Source organism: Pollicipes pollicipes, unplaced genomic scaffold (assembly GCF_011947565.3).
Source record: "Pollicipes pollicipes isolate AB1234 unplaced genomic scaffold, Ppol_2.1 Scaffold_4219;HRSCAF=4965_pilon_pilon_pilon, whole genome shotgun sequence".
In the NCBI taxonomy this organism is placed as follows: domain Eukaryota; kingdom Metazoa; phylum Arthropoda; class Thecostraca; order Pollicipedomorpha; family Pollicipedidae; genus Pollicipes; species Pollicipes pollicipes.
The window spans coordinates 29,804,344-29,821,400 of NW_023596448.1; the positions used below are offsets into that span (position 1 = coordinate 29,804,344).

Genomic DNA, 17,057 nt, shown 5'->3' on the forward strand with positions numbered 1-17,057 from the left:
GCAGGGAGCCTCCATTCCCCCGAAATGTTTGACATAAGACGTCATTTGACGAAAGAGAACATAGACGTAGTAGGGACGAAGTAGGAGGCAACGCAATAGGAAAGAGCACACCGAAGGTATCTTAGATATTGTTGTAAAGGGAATGGGGACAATATAATGGTTGTTTTCGGGGAGGACAGTGCGTGCTCATTTCATCCTGCAGTCAAGGAAAACCAGAGACGTGCGCATGGAGCTGCACCCATTTGTTTCTAAGATGTCCATTCTCGGAGAAAACGGAGCAAAGCTAAAAAGGTCGCAAAGGCGGACTCTGCCTTGTAAGAGAGGAAATAAAGACGGCTGGAGCGCAGGTCAATGTCACACTAACGAAATCGATCTCCGAGATGTTCGTACAGTTGGACGGCGTGACCACTAGCCGTGGGCTGTTCTCGGTGTCAGTGGGGACTGAATGATCGTTTAAACCATCGTCGCCCAACAAAGTGACAACGACGCCCGATAACACCGTCTCTCGCCAAAGTAGACCGTATTGGAGCAGTAGTGTAGTTTTTAGTCAGAGGGTTTAAATTGGATGAATTTTAAAAAGCGGGTCAAATCCGGACTGGGCTCTGTTTTTAGAGTAGCAGGGCATGTTTACCTCGTACTTTGTCGTTGCTACGTCTATTTGCTCGTTCGTCAAGTGTCTTCTGATGTTTAACATTTCGGGAGAGGAAGGCTCCCTACATGTGTTGGGCTACAGGCCCCCAAATTTATAAACAAGAGGCCAGAATTCGGGGACAAGCCCGTTCGTTGGAACGTTCTGTAAATAGGCACAAAATTGTTCACGGCTAAGCCCCCTCAGCATACGGTGCAAAACAAAGCCCTTGGTTTGGAGACCAGGTTAAATCTATGACCCATGTCTTTGTGCGGTAGATAAGAGGAACATCTTATGAACATAGGTGATAAGACAAGACGGAAACATTTCAGTGATGACAAATTTCGGGCTGTTGGGTCTTGCTGCCAGACGTTGTGTTTTCTGGCGACCTCTCAGTTAGCTTACAGACCTCTGCAGTAGCAAATTCCCGCCGTGTCAACAGCCATACACCGACAAGCATGTTAGCCCGATCTGGAAAATGACGGCCAGAAACGCCGCACTGTGCCAGGTAAGAAAATACACGAGCAAATGGAGCACATTTCTTCCCATGCCGGCTCATCTCCCAGAATTCGCGACAGAAAATTCCCAGCTCTACCGCGCAGGCTCGGTGCGCAGGCTCGGGCGTCACCGAGGCGGTGTTGGCGTTCATGCTTGACCTCTAGGCTGCCCTGCTCGTGTATAAAACTGAGGCCGCAGCGGGAGGAGGCATCAGTCGCAGCACAGCACTCAGCCAGGTAAGGCGCTTCAGCCCGGGCCGGCTCGGCCAATGCGGTGTCGAAGGCCTGGCCACCTTGCCAACGGTGCTGTGGGTGGTCTGGGGCTGCGGTAGTGGATGGTTCCAGGCCATAGTTATATGACCGAGTTTACTGAGCGAGAGCAGCACAGGGTGCAATCCGGGTCATGTTGCCATTTCTCAAGCCGGCTGTAATTAGCAGTTGAATATTGGGCTTAGCAGTAAGCTTGGGCCAGCGTCGTTACCATCTGATAGCTTGCTGCTGTGCTGCTGAGAAAATGATGAGCTGCCGATAGAAAGTCGTCATGTGTTTCCTGTTTCTAAAGGGAACAGCTCAAACCCTTTTGTTGTGTGTAAAAGCGACAGTTGTGGTGGGAAGCGAACAAACGGACTATGGGCCACAAAGTGCGGGAATTATTCCATGCAGCATCATGCACCATGCCTCAAAACTTGGTAGCATTGATGTATTTCGGACATGTCTGTGTAGGGTCATTAAAAAAGATGGCGCAGACCACGCGTAGTTTTCGTGTCAGAAACTGGCCCCAGATTGGTATGTTTTTCACACTGAGCTCGTTTCATTTCACGGTGTGGGGTGGAAAAGCCGCGCAATCACCAGCACCGTGTGGAGGCACCATCAATGTTTGAGTTTAATAGCAGTTGATTTGTGGTTTGACCAGTGCTTTGTGTTGCAGCAGCTATGAAGGTCGTCGCTCTCCTGCTTGTGGTCTGCGCCTCCGTGGCCTGGGCGAAGCCCCTCTGCATCGGAGGCATCTGCATTCCTAGCAGTCAGGCCACTGGAGGGGCTGCAGGCACCGTCACCAGTGGCACCAGCAATACACCTGGTGGCACCAGCAAGGTTACGTCAGTCGGCTCCTCTGCAGGGGTAAGCACGCGCAAAAACGAGAGCGTCGTTCGAGCATGTCTGGAAAAGGTGAACTGAATTAGGTTGGTTGTTCGCATTCCGTTAAATGGAATAGAAACACGCATTAGGTTGACCTTACAAGCGTTCCAGTAGTGCAGGCATGCATGCATGACTACCACGTTTTACTTGATTGCCAGCTTCGATAACTATGTATACTAACTGCCAGCTTAGACCACCGTCCGTTGTATTCATTCTTTAGTTCGTACAGCGAGGCATGCTATGAAATGCATAGTAATCAGTGCATGACAAGTGTGGTGCTCTGTTTTGAATCTCATTTCTTTTGCAGGGATCCGCCAGCGGGCCGTGTGCGAGCAGCACCAACCTCGCACATGCATCCAACAAGAACAAACAGGGACTGCTGGGCAATGCGGAGTCAAGCGACACCGGAGCCGTCTCAAACCAGAGCACCGGCTGCTAAATGACTCAGTCGCAGTCATCTCGGCATGCGTCGCAATGGCACATGTGAAACGCTTGTTACGTCGACAGACGTTGTGATATCGGGCGTCGGTTGTGATATGGGAGCGAAATGTGCAATACAGGCTCATCCCCGACATGATTGAGCTCCATTGTGTTGGCGCTGCCAGTGTCAGTCGATATTTCTCCGTGGAAGACGCACCACAAACCTCGTGCCAACTCCGATAGTCATTCATGTCTTGGAGACGCATCTCCATCATGTGTGAAATCCATTGAAATGTCTAAAAGCGGTTCGGATCATGTTTTATCCTACAATTGGCCAGAAGTACTGAAATAAACATGACTTTTCAATGCTGGATTCCAATGGCTGGGAGCATTGAACTCGGGGTAGCGAACCATGTAACTTACGGAAGGAGGCTGAATTACTACAGTTGTTCATGTTTCATAATGCGTTTCATACTTGGCAGTTTGCCCACAAGCACGTTCTGACAGCTCTGAATGAGCATGATGTCCATTATGTGGTGTTCTGAAGTCGCGATGAAATGTTAGGAGACTACAAACAAACATCAACACTCATTGCAAGCTTGTCAACACGTGATCAGGAAGTCCCGCTATATTGAAATAAACACTTCTCAAATTATGGACTATTATATACTTTGGACTGTGTCATCTTTTGAATGGCGATAGGAACCAATTACTACCTTAAAATAGGTTGATGGGAGAGCTATTTAAACATATGTTAAAATGTCGCGCCGAACGGCTTTTGCCAACGCAGGTATCTCAGCACTCAAAGCAATGACACGTTCCCAGAACATTGAACCTGTGTATTCACGTTAGACTCTTTTTGATTTTCTGGACGACAGTTTTACCTTGCATATTTCAGAAAGCTGGTACTCATGCATACGGGCGAGCAGCCCGGGAGACGGAAGCAGCAGCGCACCGGGGTGATGCAAGTCGCTCTCCCGCGCATCAGAGCGTCGCGGTGGTGCGAAGTGCCATCCCGTTAGAACCTGGTGCACCATGACTACTGCCTGCCGGGGTTCATCGACCTTGACCGTGTGACGTGAGCATGTGACTGCAACGCAGGGAGCCTTCATTCCCCCGAATGTTCGACATTAGACGACATTTGACGGAAGAGAACATAGACGTGGCAAGGACAACGTACGAGGTAATGCAATGAGAAAGAGCAGACCGAAGGTGCCTTAGATATTGTTGCAAAGGGAATGACGATAATATAATGGTTGTTTTCGGGGAGGACAGTGCGTGCTCATTTCATCCTGCAGTCAAGGAAAACCAGAGACGTGCGCATGGAGCTGCACCCATTTGTTTCTAAGATGTCCACTCTCGGAGAAAACGAAGCAAAGCTAAATAGGTCGCAAAGGCGGAACCTGCCTTGTTAGAGAGGAAGCAAAGACGGCCGGAGCGCAGGTCAATGTCACACTAACGAAATCGATCTCCGGGATGTTTGTGCAGTGAGACGGCGTGACCACTAGCCGTGGGCTGTTCTCGGTGTCATTGGGGACTGAATCGTCGTTTAAACCATCGTCGCCCAACAAAGTGACAACGACGCCCGATAACACCGTCTCTCGCCAAAGTAGACCGTATTCGAGCAGTAGTGTAGTTTTTAGTCGGAGGATTTAAATTCAATAAATTTGAAAAAGCGGGTCAAATCCGGACTGGGCTCTGTTTTTAGAGTAGCAGGGCATGTTTACCTCGTACTTTGTCGTTTCTACGTCTATTTGCTCGTTCGTCAAGTGTCTTCTGATCTTTAACATTTCGGGAGAGGAAGGCTCCCTACATGTGTTGGGCTACAGGTCCCCAAATTTATAAACAAGAGGCCAGAATCCGGGGACAAGCCCGTTCGTTGGAACGTTCTGTAAATAGGCTCAAAATTGTTCACGGCTAAGCCCCCTCAGTATACGGTGCAAAACAAAGCCCTTGGTTTGGAGACCAGGTTAAATCTATGACCCATGTCTTGATGGGGTAGATAAGAGGAACATCTTATGAAAATAAGTGATAAGACAAGACGGAAACATTTCAGTGATGACAAATTTCGGGCTGTTGGGTCTTGCTGCCAGACGTTGTGTTTTCTGGCGACCTCTCAGTTAGCTTACAGACCTCTGCAGTAGCAAATTCCCGCCGTATCAACAGCCATACACCGACAAGCATGTTAGCCCGATCTGGAAAATGACGGCCAGAAACGCCGCACTGTGCCAGGTATGAAAATACACGAGCAAATGGAGCACATTTCTTCCCATGTCGGCTCATCTCCCAGAATTCGCGACAGAAAATTCCCAGCTCTACCGCGCAGGCTCGGTGCGCAGGCTCGGGCGTCACCGAGGTGGTGTTGGCGTTCATGCTTGACCTCTAGGCTGCCCTGCTCGTGTATAAAACTGAGGCCGCAGCGGGAGGAGGCATCAGTCGCAGCACAGCACTCAGCCAGGTAAGGCGCTTCAGCCCGGGCCGGCTCGGCCACTGCGGTGTCGAAGGCCTGGCCACCTTGCCAACGGTGCTGTGGGTGGTCTGGGGCTGCGGTAGTGGGTGGTACCAGGCCATAGTTATATGACCGAGTTTACTGAGCGAGAGCAGCACAGGGTGCAATCCGGGTCATGTTGCCATTTCTCAAGCCGGCTGTAATTAGCAGTTGAATGTTAGGCTTAACTGTAAGCTTGGGCCAGCGTCGTTACCATCTGATAGCTTGCTGCTGTGCTGCTGAGAAAATGATGAGCTGCCGATAGAAAGTCGTCATCTGTGTCCTGTTTCTAAAGGGAACAACTCAAACCCTTTTGTTGTGCGTAAAAGCGACAGTTGTGGTGGGAAGCGAACAAACGGACTATGGGCCACAAAGTGCGGGAATTATTCCATGCAGCATCATGCATCATGCCTCAAAACTTGGTAGCATTGATATATTTCGGACATGTCTGTGTGGGGTCATTAAAAAAGATGGCGCAGACCACGCGTAGTTTTCGTGTCAGAAACTGACCTCAGATTGGTATGTTTTTCACACTGAGCTCGTTTCATTTCACGGTGTAGAGTGGAGTGCCGCGCAATCACCAGCACCGTGTGGAGGCACCATCAATGTTTGAGTTCAATAGCAGTTGATTTGTGGTTTGACCAGTGCTTTGTGTTGCAGCAGCTATGAAGGTCGTCGCTCTCCTGCTTGTGGTCTGCGCCTCCGTGGCCTGGGCGAAGCCCCTCTGCATCGGAGGCATCTGCATTCCTAGCAGTCAGGCCACTGGAGGGGCTGCGGGCACCGTCACCAGTGGCACCAGCAATACATTTGGTGGCACCAGCAAGGTTACGTCCGTCGGCTCCTCTGCAGGGGTAAGTACGCGCAAAAACGAGAGCGTCGTTCGAGCATGTCTGGAAAAGGTGAACTGAATTAGGTTGGTTGTTCGCATTCCGTTAAATGGAATAGAAACACGCATTAGGTTGACCTTACAAGCGTTCCAGTAGTGCAGGCATGCATGCGTGACCCCCACGTTTTACTTGATTGCCAGCTTCGATAACTACATAAACTAACTGCCAGCTTACACCACCGTCCGTTGTATTTATTCTTTAGTTCGTACACTGAGGCATGCTATGGAATGCATAGTAACCAGTGCATGGCAAGTGTGGTGCTCTGTTTTGAATCTCATTTCTTTTGCAGGGATCCGCCAGCGGGCCGTGTGCGAGCAGCACCAACCTCGCACATGCATCCAACAAAAACAAACAGGGACTGCTGGGCAATGCGGAATCAAGCGACACCGGAGCCGTCTCGAACCAGAACACCGGCTGCTAAATGACTCAGTCGCAGTCATCTCGGCATGCGTCGCAATGGCACATGTGAAACGCTTGTTACGTCGACAGACGTTGTGATATCGGGCGTCGGTTGTGATATGGGAGCGAAATGTGCAATACAGGCTCATCCCCGACATGATTGAGCTCCATTGTGTTGGCGCTGCCAGTGTCAGTCGATATTTCTCCGTGGAAGACGCACCACAAACCTCGTGCCAACTCCGATAGTCATTCATATCTTGGAGACGCATCTCCATCATATGTGAAATCCATTGAAATGACTAAAAGCGGTTCGGATCATGTTTTATCCTACAATTGGCCAGAAGTACTGAAATAAACATGACCTTTTCAATGCTGGATTCCAATGGCTGGGAGCATTGAACTCAGGGGAGCGAACCATGTAACTTACGGAAGGAGGCTGAATTACTACGGTTGTTCATGTTTCATGATGCGTTTTATACTTGGCAGTTTGCCCACAAGCGCGTTCTGACAGCTCCGAATGAGCATGATGTGCATTATGTGGTGTGCTGAAGTCGCGATGAAATGTTATGGGATTACAAACAAGCATCAACACTCATTACAAGCTTGTCAACACGTGACCAGGAAGTCCCGCTATATTGAAATAAACAGTCCTCAAATTATGGGCAATTATATAATATGGACTGTGTTATCTTTCGAATGGCGATGGGAACCAATTACTACCTTAAAATAGGTCGATGGGAGAGCTATTTAAACAAATGTTAAAATGTCGCGCCGAACGGCTTTTGCCAACGCAGGTATCTCAGCACGCAAAGCAATGATACGTTCCCAGAACATCGAACCTGTGTATTCACGTTGAACTCCTTTTGATTTCCTGGACGACAGTTTTACCTTGCATATTTCAGAAAGCTGCTACTCGTGCATACGGGCGAGCAGCCCGGGAGACGGAAGCAGCAGCGCACCGGGGTGATGCAAGTCGCTCTCCCGCGCATCAGAGCGTCGCGGTGGTGCGAAATGCCTTCCCGTTAGAACCCGGTGCACCATGAGTACTGCCTGCCGGGGTTCATCGACCTTGACCGTGTGACGTGAGCATGTGACTGCAATGCAGGGAGCCTCCATTCCCCCGAATTTTCGACATTAGACGACATTGGACGAAAGAGAACATAGACGTGGCATGGACAACGTACGAGGTAATGCAATGAGAAAGAGCAGACCGAACGTTTCTTAGATATTGTTGCAAAGGAAGTGAGGATGATATGAGGGTTGTTTTCGGGGAGGACAGTGCGTGCTCATTTCATCCTGCAGTCAAGGAAAACCAGAGACGTGCGCATGGAGCTGCACTCATTTGTTGGTAAGATTTCCATTCTCGGAGAAAACGAAACAAAGTTAAATAGGTCGCAAAGGCGGACTCTGCCTTGTTAGAGAGAAAATAAAGACGGCCGGAGCGCAGGTCAATGTCACACTAACGAAATCGATCTCCGAGATGTTCGTACAGTTGGACGGCGTGACCACTAGCCGTGGGCTGTTCTCGGTGTCAGTCGGGACTGAATCGTCGTTTAAACCATCATCGCCCAGCAAAGTGACAACGACGCCCGATGACATCGTCTCTCGCCAAAGTAGACCGTATTGGAGCAATAGTGTAGTTTTTAGTCGGAGGATCTTAACTCAATAATTTTGAAAAGAAAGCGGATCAAATCCGGACTGGGCTCTGTTTTTAGAGTAGCAGGCCATGTTCACCTCGTACTTTGTCGCTTCTACGTCCATTTGCTCGTTCGTCAAATGTCTTCTGATGTTTAACATTTGGAGAAAGGAAGGCTCCCTGCATTGTAGCCAGATGCTCACACCGCTCAGTTATGGTCGGTGAGCTCCGACAGGCAGTGCTCATGCTGCGTCGAGCTTCAAGGGGATGGCGTCTCGCACCACCGCGACGCTCTGATGCGCGGGAGAGCGACTTGCATCACCCCGGCGTGTCGCTGCTTTCGTCTCCTGGGCTGCTTGTGTGCTTAAGTGCCAGCTGTCTGAGATACGCCACTTAATGCTGTTGTCCAGAAATGTAAAAAGAGTTCAGCGTGAGTACACAGGTTCAATGTCCTGGGGACGTACCACCCCTTTGAGTGCTGAGATACCTGCAGTGACAAAAGCCGTTTCACGCGACATTTCAACATTTGCTTTGATAGCTCTTAAATTAACATTTCTGTAAGTGGTTGATAGGGCCCACCGTCATTCAAAAGATAATGATCAATAGTTTAAAGATGTTCATTTTACAGTATTTCGACTTCATAGTTACGTGCTGGTAAAATTTGTAAGTAGCAGTGATGGGTTTTGTTATGTCCCAGCATATTCTCGCCATTTCTGAACACCACAGACGGGTGGTCAGAATTTGTTTGGGTATCACATGCCAAGCGTAAAAACATATTACGAGACATGAACAGCCGTAGTAACCCTGCCTCTGACCGCACATGATATGGTTGGCTTCTCCAAATTGAAGCGTTATCGGCAACTCAGGTCCGGTTTTGAAACAGTCAGGTTCATTTCAGTACTCCTGGCCAAGTAAAAGATAAAACATGATCCGCACTGTTTTTCAGTCCTTTCAATGGATTGAATATATTTTGGAGATGCGTCTAAGATTGGAGTGTGCACGACATTTGTGGTGCGTCTTCCACGGAGAAATATCAATTGACATTGGCAGTGCCAATGCATTAGAGTTCAGTTATGTCGGGATAAGCCTGTATTGCACATTTCGCTCCCATATCACAACCGACGCCCGATATCACAACGTCTGTCGACGTAACAAACGTTTCACATGTGCCATTGCGACGCATGCCGAGATGACTGTGACTGAGTCATTTAGCAGCCGGTGTTCTGGTTTGAGACGGCTCCGGTGTCGCTTCCCTCCGCATTGCCCAGCAGTCCCTGTCCGTTCACGTTGGAGGCATGTGCGGAGTTGTGGCTGTTTGAACACGGTCCTCTGGCGGATCCCTGCAAAAGAGATGATATTGGAATTAGAGCACTACACTTGCCATGCACTGAACACTATGCATTTCATGCCATGCCCAGCTGCACGAACTGAAGGATAAATACACCGGGCGGTATTATATGGCAGTTGTTATACACCGGGCGGTATAACAACTGCCAGCTTGGAGGGGTCCAAGCTGGCAGTTGTTAACCGTGATGGACCATACAACGCATATATATATATATATATATATATATATATATATATATATATATGCACTGGTGAATATATGTAGTTTGCTTTAGCCTAACTCAATTATCAATGCATTTTTTCGTTGCGCTATTTTGACTCGAATTTCGGGAGTAATCCATTAAAACGTGGTGGTAATGCATGTGGACTATCCGAATGCTTGCAATGTTTCCTAGCCTGACTACATGAGTTAAGGCGTGTTTCCATTCCATTTAACGGAATGCGAACGCCCAAATCAATGCATTTCACCTTTTCCAGACATGCTCAAACGACGGCTCTTGTTTTTGCGCGTACTTACCCCTGCGTTGGAGCCGACGGACGTAACCTTGCTGGTGCCACCAGGTGTATTGCTGGTGCCACTGGTGACGGTGCCCGCAGCCGCCCCTGTCGCTTGGCTGTTAGGAATGCAGATGCCTCCGAAGCAGAGAGGCTTTGCCCAGGCCACGGAGGCGCAGACCACAAGCAGGAGAGCGACGACCTTCATAGCTGCTGCAACACAAATCACTGGTCAAACCACAAACCAACCGCTACTAAACTCAAGAAATGATTGTGCTTCCACATGGTGCTGGTGATTGCGTGGCTTTCTCATTCTAGACCGTGAAATGAGACAAGCTCAGTGTGAAAAACATACCAATCTGCGCGTGTACTGGGTCGTCTTTTTTAATGACCCCTCACAGGCAGGTGTCCAAAATGCATAAGGGCTACCGAATGTATTGATCTTGAGTCATCAGGTCGTACGGATTCATTCCCGCACTTTATGGTCTATAATCGTCTTGCTCATTTCCTGACGCAGCCCTCGCTCTCGCACGCAACAAAACGGTTTGAATTATTATCCTTGAGGAACAGGACACAGTTGAGGGCTTTCTATGGGTTGTTCATTATTCTCTCAGCAGCACAGCAGCAAGGCATCAGGTCGTAACGACGCTGTCTCTCGCTCACGTTTAAGCCTCATATTCAGTCATCCAATTACAACTGGCTTGAGAAATGACCACATGACCTGGATTACGCCTTCTTAACCCTCGCTGAGTAAGCTCGGTCATATCAATATTGGTTGCACTACACACTCCCGCAGCCCCAGACCACTCCACAGCAACGGTGGCGAGGTGGCAAGGCCTTCGACACCGCAGTGGCCGAGCCGGCCCGGCTGAAGCTCCTTACCTGGCTGAGTGTTCGCTGTGCTGCGACTGATGGTTCCTCCCGCGGTGACACCAGTTTTATACACGAGCGGGGCAGCCTAGGGATCCCGCGCAAATACTAACACTGCCTCGGTGACGCCCGAGGCCGTGCACTCAGCTGGGAAATTTCTGTCGCGGATTCTGGGAGATGAGCTGACATGGGAGGGAATGTGCTCCGTTTACTCGGGTATTTCGTAGTCGGGCACGGTGCGACGTTCTCGGCCGTGGTTTTCCAGAACGGACTAGCAGTTTATCGGTGCACGGCTGTTGACACTGAGGGAATTCGCTACTGCAGAGACCTGAAACTTAGTGAGAAGTCGCCAAACAACACAATGCCTAGCAGCATGTCTCAACTGCGTCAACATCTTTATCCTTAAAATACGTTCGCCTATGTTTGTCGATCATTTTGATAAGAATATCTCCTTACCTACCCCACAGAGGCCTGGGTCATATATTCAGCCTGTTCTCCAAACCAAGTGGCTTCGTTTTGTAACATATATTGAGGCTGCTGAACGGTGAACAATTTTCAACCTACTTCCAGCATTTTTCATCGACCGGTTTGTGCCTATCTTTAAGCGCTCTGCCCCTTCGGCGACGCAGCTGGTGCGTATGCCGGTCTTCATAGAAGTTCTTTAGTTCAACTCTTGCGTCGGTAGGGTCTAATTCGACTGGCTCCCTCCCAGGCGACGGAAGCCTTTGAGAGCGAGCGCCCTGTCCCAGGACTAACGCTGAACCAGCATCATCTTCTTGCTGCACGAAGACAGCAAGGCGTCGCGTGCGTCGACCTAGCCACGTTTTTGGGCCATCTTTTCTCGTTCTAAGATGCGTTCGCGCTGCTGTTCCCATTTCCCGATGGATGTGAGCTTTCATGGGCTTGGCTATCACCAACTCCTCAAGCCAGATCCAACGCATGAATATCCTGCCCAGCCCATGCAGTGCCCATCACCCGGCCACTTCGATCATGAACGTAAAATGCAACAGCACAGCAGCAAAAAAGGAAAAAAATAGGGGCAGCACAAACGGTGATAGGCTTGCACTGGATCTTGTGAGCCTGATATTGTGTTTTCACGGTGCGTCAACGGCAACGGGCATTTGTCCCGTTCTACAGGATCTGGCCGCGGCCATCTGGAGGGCTATCCTGACGCCTTTTTACCGGACGAACAGTGGGATGCGTCCCTGACCATCACGCTAACTGCTGCTTGACAAGCTTTCCCCCATGGCAGGAAGTCAAGATTTACAACCGGAAGACTATCTCTGTGTCGGATGACATTAAGGAGGTCATGGCTCAATATTGTGCCCTTTGTTTCACCGATAACATCCCAATTGCAATCACATAAGAATCACATAACGATGTCTCCACTTTCTCGCAGTTCCTTCGCAGCCTTCAGCAGTCATGTGTCCAGTAATGGCTTGCGAAGTGTGCTTCTGTTCTTCGTGGTCTCGGCTTTTAGTTGCTCTTGGATGTCGGTATTTACTATTATCTTCTCGTGTGACTGAAGTTGGCATATATCCTGATAAAACAGCCCCACGTCAGCCATCTTGGCTTGTGGCGAAAATCGTAGCAAAATATGATAGCCAATGCCTGGGTTCAACAGCTCGTTTTGGTCACGAGAGAGCTGGATCTTCGACATATTCACAAAGTCCTCTTTTGGTGTGAGTACAAGAAACCATCCTCCGTAAGGGTTAAACGACAATGTCTGGGTTTTACTTCTGATCTATATATATATATAATATATATATGTATGTATATATAATATACATATATTACACCACTATATATATATATATATATATATATATATATATATTATATATATCTTTCTCTCTGCTATTAATTCTTATTCTGTTTTCAGCTATATGTATTATATCTATATATTATTATATATCTATATATCTCTCTCTCTCTCTCTCTCTCTCTCTCTCTCTCTCTCTCTCTCTCCTCTCTCTCTCTCTCTCTCTTCTCTCTCTTCCTCTTCTCTCTCTCTCTCTTTCTCTCTCTCTCTCTCTCTCTCTCGCTCTCTCTCTAACAGAACACAAGCACCTTTCCACGCAGGGTCCTTCCCAAATACACTTAGGCAGCTGCTTCTCTATTGAAAACGCTCATACCCACTCATTTCAATGAACACGAACCGTGAGCCTGCTGCTCTCCAGGATACGCCTATTGCTTCCAAGCTGAGACGGAAAGCGACTCCCACCCGCTTCAGTTCGAGCGTGCCCCAAAGAAAAACACCTATATGTGGTAATGAAATGTGCGACGCAAGTTGAGTGCAACAGCTCTGCGTGAGCTGGCTCTTCAGTGACCATGCGATCATACTTCGGTACGCATGCCACCAACTCGGCGTTCAACGCGCTCACCCACACTGAAACCAGTCAAACGTTTTCTGGACGGCACTGACAACGGTAGTACTTTGTGGATGTTTGCTATCACTCTGCATCTCTATATCCAATAGCCTTGCCAGAGAAGTGCTTTTCAAACCCAGCACCTGTTAGCAGCGCCGTCTGCGCCCACAGTGGTCAAGGAGAGATTCATATATATATATTATATATATATATATATATATACATATAGGCTTAACTCCTGTTTTAATCCAATGCCGTGTGCAAAGTGGCATTCATGTGGCTAATGCACAGATATCCAAGATGTTTAGAACGAATATTGAAATCATGTAAGCTTGATATGGGATATGGGATATGGGATATGATATGGGATATGGGATTATGGGAGAGCATAGAATATACGCTGCAAGCATCCGGGTAGTGTATTCCTATGTGTCTGCATCTCCATAATTCCAGTCAAAGATGTGGAAATCAGGTCGTTCACATCCAGAATATATGTTTACATTAGTTAATCATATTTTGGGCCACAGGTATGGTTTCTTAAAACTTTGGAAGGTTTTCGGTTGCCCCTCCCGTCCCTCCACCAGCTTGGGCTACGAGCCCCCAAATCTATGAAAAAGTGGGTCAAATCCGGAGACAAGCCCGCGCGTCGGCAGACTCAAGAAGTAGGTCGGACATGGTTACGGTTCAGCCGCCCACAATATGCATGCAAAACAAAACCCTCGGCTCGGAGAACAGGTTGAATATATGACTCATCTTTTGCGGGGTAGGTAAGGAGATATTCTTATGAAAATGATTGATAAGCAAAGACGAAAACAGTTAGCGATGGAAAAGGCGACGATATTGAGTCGTGCTACCAGACCTTGTGTTGTTTAGCGCTCTCTCAGTTAGTTTACATACCGCTGCAGTTGCAAATTTCCGCAGTGTCAACAGCCGCTACACCAGCAAGCGTGTTAGCCCGGTCTGGAAAACCAAGGCAGAGAACGCGGGCACCGTGCCAGACTACGAAATACACGAGCACACGGGACGTATCCTTTCCCATGTGAGCTCCTCTCCCAGAATCCGCGACAGAAATTTCCCAGCCGAGTGCGCAAGCTCGGGCGTCACCGAGGCAGTGTTGATGCTCACGAGACCAGAATCCAGAAGATATGTTAGATTCAATGATTGCTACATTGGTATTCGCGCGGGATCTCTAGGCTGCTCCGGTCGTGTATAAACTGGAGCTACAGCGGGAGGAACCAGCAAGTCGCAGCACAGCAAACACTCAGCCAGGTAAGGCGCTTCAGCCGGGCCGGCTCGGCCACTGCGGTGTCGAAGGCGTTGCCCCCTCGCCACCGTTGCTGTGGAGTGGTCTGGTGGCTGCGGAGTGTGTAGTGCAACCAATATTGATATGACCGGGCTTACTGAGCGAGGGTTAAGAAGGCGCAATCCAGGTCATGTGGTCATTTCTCAAGCCAGTTGTAATTGGATGACTGAATATGAGGCTTAAACGTGAGCTAGAGACAGCGTCGTTACGACCGGATGCCTTGCTGCTGTGCTGCTGAGAGAATAATGAACAACCCATAGAAAGCCTCAACTGTGTCCTGTTCCTCAAGGATAATAATTCAAACCGTTTGTTGCGTGCGAGAGCGAGGGCTGCGTCAGGGACATGAGCAAGACGATTATAGACCATAAAGTGCGGAATGAATCCATACGACCTGATGCCTCAAGATCAATATATTCGGTAGCCCTTATGTATTTTGGACACGTGCCTGCGAGGGGTCATCAAAAAAGACGACCCATGCGCGCGCGCAGATTGGTATGTGTTTGACACTGAGCTTGTCTCATTTCACGGTGTAGAATGAGGAAGCGCACGCTAATCACCAGCACCATGTGGAAGCACAATCATTTCTCTGAGTTTAGTAAGGCAGTTGGTTTCGTGGTTTAGACCAGTGATTTGTGTTTGCAGAAGCTATGAAGGTCGTCGCTCTCCTGCTTGTGGTCCTGCGCCTCCGTGGCCTGGGCGCAAAGCCTCTCTGCTTCGGAGGCATCTGCATTCCTAACAGTCAGGCCACATGGAGGGTGCTGCAGGCACCGTCACCAGTGGCACCAGCAATACACCTGGTGGCACCAGCCAGGTTACGTCCGTCGGCTCCAACGCAGGGGTAAGCTACCGCCAAAAACGAGAGTCGTTCGTTTGAGCATGTCTGAACAAGGTGAAATGTATTGATTTGGATGTTCGCATTCCGTTAAATGGAATGGAACACGCCCTTAACTTATGTAGTCAAGCTATGAAACATTGCAAGCATTCGGATAGTCTGCATCATTACCGCCACGTTTTAATGAATTGCTCCTGAAATTCGAGTCAAAATAGCGCAACGCAAAAATGCATTGATAATTGGGTTAGGCTCAAGCAAACTACGTGCATTTACCCACTGCATCTATGTATATATTTGCGTTGTATGGTCCATCACGTTAATACCTGCCAGCCTTTGGACCACCGCCCGGTGTACTTATTCTTCATTTCGCACAGCGAGGCATGGCACGAGATGCATAGTAATAGTGGCATGGCAAGTGTGGTGCTCTAATTCCAGTATCATCTCTTTTGCGGGATCCGCCAAAGGACCGTGCGCAAACAGCCACAACTCCGCACATGCCTCCAACGTGAACGGACAGGGACTGCGGGGCAACGCGGAGGGAAGCGACACCGGAGCCGTCTCAAATCAGAACACCGGCTGCTAAATGACTCAGTCACAGTCATCTCGGCATGCGTCGCAATGGCACATGTGAAACTTGTTACGTCTACAGACGTTGTGATATCGGGCGTCGGTTGTGACATGTGATCGAACTGCACAATACAGGCTTATCCGGACATAGCTGAACTCTAATGCATTGGCACTGCCTAGTGTCAGAGTTTAATAGTTTTACGTGGAAGACGCACCAGCAAATGTCGTGCCACACCTCCTATCTAGACGCATCCCCACCATATATTCAATCCATTGAAAGGGACTGATGAAAACAGTGCTGATCATGCTTTATCTTTTAATTGGCCAGGAGTACTGCAATGATCCTGACCTTTCAATAACCTAGATGTAAACTCAAAAGGTTTCTGACCTATGTATGTATATGTGGCATATATTTCTCTATATATAGGCAGGCCAATCAGGCCATGGTTTCGGCGAAGCCAATTTCTAGGGAATCTTTCAAATCTGGTGCAACAACTGAGTGTTAGACGAAGCCATGCATCTCTGATATGTTTTCTTAGGCTACACAGCAATTGAATGAGCAAATAACATTGACCTAAGGTCAGGTATGGGAGTAAGATCAAGATTAAAACCAATCTGTTTTATTACTCAAGGGCTTGCCGTGTGGGATAGTTCTGGCGCTCATTTCAAATTTATTGATAGCAGGAACCGCATTTTACATCTTCCATGGACTTCGTAGAGGTCAGAATAGGTCATTGACCTAAAATAACCAAGGTCAACATTTTGTTGTTAGGAACGTACTGCCTAGCGTAATCTTTGTCGCTTATTCAAATGCAAAACTCAGAGCAGTCTTGAGTTATTTTGATCACCATAATCTCAAAAAGGTCAAACAAGGTCACTGACCTTGAATGAGCGTATGGTCTTTGCTTTAGAAACAGTTATCTAGGTTCTGGGAGCACCTCGGAAACCAACTTGGAATTTGACCTTGGTTGACCTCATTTGACCCGAAGGTCATGACCTAAGAACCTCAAACTCTGACCTAAGTGAGTGCACGTGCAGGTCAAAACACCCTTTGAGTGCGATGCATCTAGCTTTCTTAGTTCCCGAGATCTCAGTGGGGGTGTCAAGTTGACCCCCCACCCGAGCGAAGCGTATCTAGCCGTCCATCCGGGCGCGTATTAGACTATGGACCATTATGTTTGA

The 17,057-nt window shown here is 48.6% G+C and overlaps 4 long non-coding RNA genes across 5 annotated transcripts in view; 3 read left to right on the forward strand and 1 right to left on the reverse strand.

The window, feature by feature from the left end:
* Positions 1-1,323: 1,323 nt before the first annotated feature.
* On the forward strand, positions 1,324-3,048 carry LOC119095903 (uncharacterized). Its single transcript, XR_005093945.1, has 3 exons — positions 1,324-1,362; positions 2,054-2,244; positions 2,570-3,048. It is a non-coding gene; the product is annotated as an uncharacterized LOC119095903 (long non-coding RNA).
* A 2,053-nt stretch (positions 3,049-5,101) lies between these two features.
* On the forward strand, positions 5,102-6,620 carry LOC119095408 (uncharacterized). Its single transcript, XR_005093880.1, has 3 exons — positions 5,102-5,140; positions 5,831-6,021; positions 6,347-6,620. It is a non-coding gene; the product is annotated as an uncharacterized LOC119095408 (long non-coding RNA).
* A 2,543-nt stretch (positions 6,621-9,163) lies between these two features.
* Positions 9,164-10,920, reverse strand: LOC119095406 (uncharacterized). Of its 2 annotated transcripts, none has more exons than XR_005093876.1 (3): positions 10,817-10,920; positions 9,957-10,147; positions 9,164-9,432 (listed from the first exon to the last, which is right to left on the reverse strand). It is a non-coding gene; the product is annotated as an uncharacterized LOC119095406 (long non-coding RNA). The 2 variants fall into 2 exon arrangements; XR_005093877.1 differs by having other exon boundaries at positions 9,957-10,144; positions 10,817-10,895.
* Positions 10,921-14,417: 3,497 nt separating this feature from the next.
* LOC119095407 (uncharacterized) overlaps positions 14,418-17,057 on the forward strand; it is an 8,974-nt gene continuing 6,334 nt past the window's right edge. Inside the window, exon 1 of the long non-coding RNA XR_005093879.1 lies at positions 14,418-14,442. This is a non-coding gene — a long non-coding RNA (uncharacterized LOC119095407). The remainder of the gene's footprint in view (positions 14,443-17,057) is intronic.